A 6,986-nucleotide genomic window follows, 5' to 3' on the forward strand; every position below is an offset into this window, starting at 1 on the left:
ACCCACTCTAGTATTCTTGGGCTTCCCCTGGTGGCTCAGCTGGAACTCTCTTATAAGAAAATTAACTCAAAATGAATCACAGACTTAAATGTAGAACATAAAACTACAAGAACTTTAGAAAAGTAAACAGAGGAGGAAAAATCATTGACAGCTAGCTGTAGATTAAAGTTCTTAGTTTTGAGAAAATTAAAAAAGAAAAACAGATACATTAGATTTCATCAAAATAAAAATCTTTGTTCTGTGAAAGATGCTTTAAGAAGATGAAAAGACAAGCTATGGGTAAGTAAAAATTTTATATTCCACACATGTAATATAGAACTAGTGTCTAGAATACAAAAAGAATCTGCAAAATTCAACAATACAAAGCCAAGAACATGAGAAGATGTTTTAGGAAGGAAAATGTTTAAGTGGCAAATAAGTCCATAAAAGATGTCCAACATCAATATTTATTGGAGAATTAAATTAAAGCCACAAGGAGCTATCACTGTATACCTATGAGTGTGGTTAAATAAAAAATAAGGGCAACACTAAATCCAGGTGAGGCTGTGGAGAAACTGGGTCACTTATACGTTACTGGTAAGACAGAAAATGATGTGGTCACTTTGGAAATCTTGGCAGTTTCTTAAATAATTAAACATACTGCTGCTGCTAAGTCCGACTCTGTGCGACCCCATAGACGGCAGCCTACCAGGCTCCCCCGTCCCTGGGATTCTCCAGGCAAGAACACTGGAGTGGGTTGCCATTTCCTTTTCCAGTGCATGAAAGTGAAAAGTGAAAGTGAAGTCGCCCAGTCGTGTCCGACTCCCAGCGACCCCATGGACTGCAGCCCACCAGGCCCCTCCATCCATGGGATTTTCCAGGCAAGAGTACTGGAGTGGGGTGCCATTGCCTTCTCCGATTAAACATACAGAGATCATATAACTGAGCAATTCAACTCCTAGACATTTTATCCAAGAAAATGAAGATACTTGTTCACACCAAAAAATGATACAGAACTTTTATAGTAGATTTGCTCATAATAAGCCCCCAGCTGGAAATAACACAGGTGACTTTCAACAAATGAAAACCACCTTTTGTTGGCCCTTAAACTGAATGAAGTTATGAAATGTAGAGATGATCTCTGACATTTATAATGGATGCCTGTATGTTTTTATGGTGTAAATAAAATTGCTAGTATGAAGTGACATTAGAGTCTGTCAATAAAGGAATTGTTTGTAACTTTACTCCCAGAAGATATTTTAAAAACTAAAGCTTTTATATGAATCTACTTCGGAACACAGCAAAATAGCTTATACTATATGCAAGTTTTATGACTATTTTCCTTGTAGATTTTCATAATTGAGATATTCTTACATCTCCATTTTTGCATATGGAGATAATGACTTGCTCCAAGTAATCAAGGTAAAAAAAAAAAAAAAAAGGCTAGAATTTGAACTTAGAAGCCATGCTTTGCTGCCTCCTGTAAGATTTTCTAGAACAAATCTGGTTCTAAGTCATTTTGGGTATATTTTTGTGTTTCACTTGATCCTCAGAGGAAAATAGGATAGGGGTGCTATTAACTTGATTTTTCAGATGCTGGAAAACGTTCTGTAGAAACTTGCCTAATGATTGCAGGGTTTAACTGAACCCTGAACCAAATCTTGATTCCAAAGCCTTTAAATTTGACTTGAAAACTTCCCTGATTGGAATATGAGAATACCAAAAGATATAGTTGGATATCTAGCAATAATATTTGCCTCTTTTATTTTGTTGGCTACTTAACTTTGGTTGATCTCAAGTTGCGATCTGACTGGGGACAGAAGTTGAAACAGATTCAGATTTCAGATAGATTTATCAACTTTAAGTTAGCTTTAAGACACTGCTACCTTTTTTACCGAGTAAAAAAACAAAGCTATGAGTAAGTTTAATTATACGGAAACACAAGCAAGGGACTGGAAAACTGATTAGGAATTTTCTGAAAAGTCAAGTACTGATTTTTCTTTTCCCTGAAAAGAAACTATTTCTACTGTAAATTCTAATGCCAACTATGGTTTCTAACTTTTCTCCTTTTTTTACAGAAAACTGCATTTGCTTCCCAAACAACAAAAAAAATGCAATGAGATATACACCTGATAAAAAGTATCCACAACTCCAACCTATCTCAACATAGTAAAGGCCATATATGAAAAGCCTACAGCAAACACGATTCTCAATGGTGAAAAGCTGAAAGCATTCCCCCTAAGATCAGGAACAAGACAAGGGTGTCCATTTTCACCACTATAATTCAACATAGTTCTGGAAGTCCTAGCTAAAGAAATAAAGAATCCAGATTGGAAAAGAAGAAGTAAAGCTCTCACTGTTTGCAGATGACATGATATTGTACACAGAAAACCCTAAAAATAGTATCAGAAAATTACTAGCACTAATCAGTGAATTTAGCAAAGTTGCAGGATACAAAATCAAAACAAAGAAATCACTTGCATTTCTATATACTAACAATGAAAAATCAGAAAGAGAAATTAAGGAATCAATCCCATTCACCATTGCAACAAAATAATTAAATATCTAGGAATTCACTTACCTGAGGAGACAAAAGAACTATACACAGAAAATTATAAGACACTGATGAAAGAAATCAAAGATGACATAAACAGATGGAGAGATATTCCATGTTCCTGGGTAGGAAGTATCAATATTGTGAAAATGACTATACTACCAAATGCAATCTACAGATTCAATGCAATCCCTATCAAATTACCAATGGCATTTTTCACAGAACTAGAACAAAAAAATTCACAATTCGTATGGAAACAAAAAAGACCCCGAATAGCCAAAGCAGTCTTGAGAAAGAAGAATGGATCTGGAAGAATCAACCTTCCTAACTTCAGATTATACTACAAAGCTACAGTCATCAAGACAGTATCCTACTGGCACAAAAACACAAATGTAGACCAATGGAACAAGATAGAAAGTCCAGAAATAAACCCATGCACCTATGGGTACCTTATTTTTGACAATGGAGGCAAGAATATACAATGGGTCAAAGACAGCCTCTTCAATAAATGGTGCTGGGAAAACTGGAGAGCTATATGTAAAAGAATGAAATTAGAACACTTCCTAACACCATACAGAAAGATAAACTCAAAATGGACTAAAGACCTAAATGTAAGACCAGAAACTATAAAACTCTTAGAGGAAAACATAGGCAGAACATTCGATGACATAAATTAAAGCAGCATCCCCTATGACCCACCTCCTAGAGTAACAGAAATCTATACAAAAGTAAACAAGTGGGACATGGTTAACCTTAAAAGCTTTTGCACAGCAGAGGAAACTATAAGCAAGGTGAGAAGACAACCCTCAGAATGGGAGAAAGTAATAGCAAAGGAAACAACTGACAAAGGATTAATTTCCAAAATATACAAGCAGCTCATACAACTCAATACTAGAAAAACAAACAACCCAATCAAAAAGTGGGGAAAAGACCTAAACAGACATTTCTCCAAAGAAGACATACATATGGCTAACAAACACATGAAAAGATGCTCAACATCACTCATTATTAGAGAAATGAAAATCAAAACTACAGTGGGAGACCACCTCACACTAGTCAGAATGAACATCATCAAAAAGTCTACAAACAATAAATGCTGGAGAGGGTGTGGAGAAAAGGGAAAACTCTTGCACTGTTGGTGGGAATGTAAATAGATACAGGCACTATGGAAGACCGTATGCTGCTGCTGCTAAGTCGCTTCAGTCGTGTCCGACTCTTCGTGACCCCATGGACTGCAGCCTACCAGGCTCCTCCATCCATGGGATTTTCCAGGCAAGAGTGCTGGAGTGGGGTGCCATCACCTTCTCCGATGGAAGACAGTATGGAGATTCCTTAAAAAGCTAGGAATAAAACCACCATGTGACCCAGCAATCCCACTCCTAGGCATATATCCTGAGGAAACCAAAATTTAAAAGGACGTATGTATCCCATTGTTCATTTCAGCACTATTTACAATAGCTAGAACATGGAAGCAACCTCAGTGTCCATCAACAGATGAATGGATTAAGAAGTTGTGGTACATATACACAATGGAATATTATCAGTCATAAAAGGGAGCACATGTGAGTCATTTCTACTGAGGTGGATGAACCTAGAACTGATTATACAGAATGAAGTAAGTCAGGAATAAAAGATAAATATCATATTCTAACACATGTATATGGAATCTAGGAAAATGGTACTGAAGAATTTATTTACAGGGAAACAATGGAGAAACAGACATAGAAATCTGACTTATAGACATGGGGATAGGGGAGGAGAGGGTGAGATGTATGAAAAGAGTAACATGGAAACTTATACTACCATATGCAAAATAGATAGCCAACAGGAATTTGCTGTATGGCTCAGGAAACTCAAACAGGGGCTCTGTATCAACCTAGAGGGGTGAGATGGGGAGGGAGTTTCAAAAGGGAGGGGATATATGTATACCTACGGCTGATTCATGTTGAGGTTTGACAAAAAATGGCAAAATTCTGTAAAGCAATTATCCTTCGATAAAAAATAATTTTTAAAAAAAAAGTATCCACAATTCCATATTATCCTTCTTTTTCACTGTTCCTCATCTCCAAAAGAGGGAACAGAATGGGAAAGGCAGCATTTAGTTTTTCACGAAAAAACTATTATTGAAAGAGATTAACCCTGGAAATCATGCTTTTCTATTGTAGTCCTCAATGTTCAAGGATTAGGAAATAAAACAGCACACTATTACACAAATGTAACCAACCTATATAAATAATGAAGTAACTCTCACTGTCAGGCCTTGAGTATACTCCATACTGTTTTTGATTTCCATAAGCCAAGGTATAAGTTCCTATGTCTTGAGAATGAATGATGGATAAAACTGAACCACCAGAAGGATTTTTTCATCATAGCTGAAGCCATTGTATCATGTGGAATTTTTTTTTCCATTTTAAGTAAGGAAAGGCCATTCTCAAGGACACATGGTCCCAAAACCAAAACCAACTCTCAGCATTTGTTACTGTGATATACACCCACTCCACCTCCTGTGACCATCTCATACCCTCACGAATCATCAGAAATGGCATTTGCTTTGCATCAAATCTACGACGCTCATTCCACAATGAAGAATTTAGAAAATGAGTGTTCTTCCAAAACTCTTTTAACTCTAGGTCAGACATGGCTTCCAGTTCATCTATACTGCTTAAAGGGCTTGTGTGCACCTTTGAGCAGAGTCCAGAGTACTTGTCCAAGAACAAGTTTTCTGACTTCTGCAGCAAGTGGTCTCTGAGCACCTTGCTTTTTTGGCCCTTTGACATACAGCTGCATTATGTGGTCAACCTCTGCAAGGGGCAAAAAAGTGAAGAGCTTCAGGGACCTGCTGCTGCCGCTAAGTCACATCAGTCATGTCTGTGCGACCCCATAGACGGTGGCCCACCAGGCTCCCGTCCCTGGGATTTTCCAGGCAAGAATGCTGGAGTGGGTTGCCATTTCCTTCTCCAGTGCATGAAAGTGAAAAGTGAAAGTGAAGTTGCTCAGTCGTGTTCGACTCTTTGCGACCCCATGGACTGCAGCCTACCAGGCTCCTCCGTCCATGGGACTTCCCAGGCAAGAGTACTGGAGTGGGGTGCCATTGCCTTCTCCTTCAGGGACCTACTATCCAATTGTTCTGCTGCTTGACAACAAATTAATACCATTTAAATGGAGATGTCTTATCTCTGTTCAGCCAAACAGCATTGCCAGCGGACTTTACCAGTTTTGCTTCAGTTGTAATTAGAGGAACAGAGATTCTAAATACATCTTCGCCACTCAACTTGCAGATGAACTTGGACCCAGATATGGTCCTTCCATCTTGATCATATCCACCCAGCTAGACCCGACATCCATAACGCAGGAACAGGGAGAAACCAGAGGCCTGGAGTACCTGATTTAAAAACTGCCAAACTCCTGCGTTTAGGGCTCTTGAGGCCAGTCAGCATGCTCCACCTGTGGAGGTGTGTGCTCACGAGGAAGTGGCCGCTCGCTGCCGCTAGTAAATCCACCAGGCGCTGCTTCTGGTACCAGGTGGAGTTTTCCAGAACAGCTGCTGGCCCAAGCCTGGAGCCGCTCCGCGTCAAGCGTCACTTACGTGCTGTGCGGCGCCCTGCTCGGGTCTCGCGTGAGCTCTGTGGGTCTTCCCACCAGTGTGATCACGTAGTGGCGAGGTCGCTGGGCTTGTCACACTCCCCAAAGTGCCGGCAGGTGCCCGACACTTAGCCAGTTCGCCGTGGGGGTTGAAGCCGCAGCGGGTGGTACTGGGAGAGCTTCCTGGGTCGAGGTCTAAAAGTTGGGGAGTTCTGACTTCCTGCGTCTCTCAGGGGTGAATCCCTTGAGCAGACCCAGAGCCTTCAACACCATCAGCAACCCCTGAGGGCCAGAGTGGGTGTCATGCAGCCCCCGGGGGGGAAGACACCTAACCCGGCGAGGCTCACAGATTCCCCCTCCAGCGCAGCACGTGTGCGCCATCTTGGCCACTTCACCAAAGGAATGGTGCCTCATGTGGGTTTATTTGTTAATTTTCTGTCTGTTTTAATTTTTATGTTATATTGGAGTATAGTTGATTTACAGTGTTGTATTAGTTCCAGGTGTACAGCAAAGAGAGTCAGTTATACGTATATATATATTCCTATTCTTTTTCAATTTTTTTTTCCTATTTAGGTTTCAGAATATCGAGTAGAGTTCCCTGCATTATACAGTAGGTCCTTGTTGATTACCTGTATGTGTGTGTGTGTGTGTGTGTGTGTGAATTCCAAACTCCTAATTTATCCCTCTCCCCAGCATAATGTCGTTTTGATGAGAAACAGATAATACCGTGTGTGTGTGTGTGTGTGTGTGTGTGTGTGTGGAGACTCTGCAAATTGGCAAATGCTACACCAATATTAAGGTCTAACTGAAGATTGTATTGTACACTTCATCCAGAAGTAGAATTTTATGTACAGAGTTGTTACTTTTCTGT

At 39.9% G+C, this 6,986-nt stretch overlaps 1 pseudogene; it reads right to left on the reverse strand.

Annotated features, from left to right (window-relative positions):
- Window positions 1–4,899: 4,899 nt before the first annotated feature.
- On the reverse strand, window positions 4,900–5,878 carry LOC100140865 (tyrosine--tRNA ligase, mitochondrial-like; annotated as a pseudogene).
- Between the last annotated feature and the right edge of the window lie 1,108 nt (window positions 5,879–6,986).

The sequence above is a fragment of the Bos taurus genome, chromosome 22, assembly GCF_002263795.3.
Source record: "Bos taurus isolate L1 Dominette 01449 registration number 42190680 breed Hereford chromosome 22, ARS-UCD2.0, whole genome shotgun sequence".
Lineage (NCBI taxonomy): Eukaryota > Metazoa > Chordata > Mammalia > Artiodactyla > Bovidae > Bos > Bos taurus.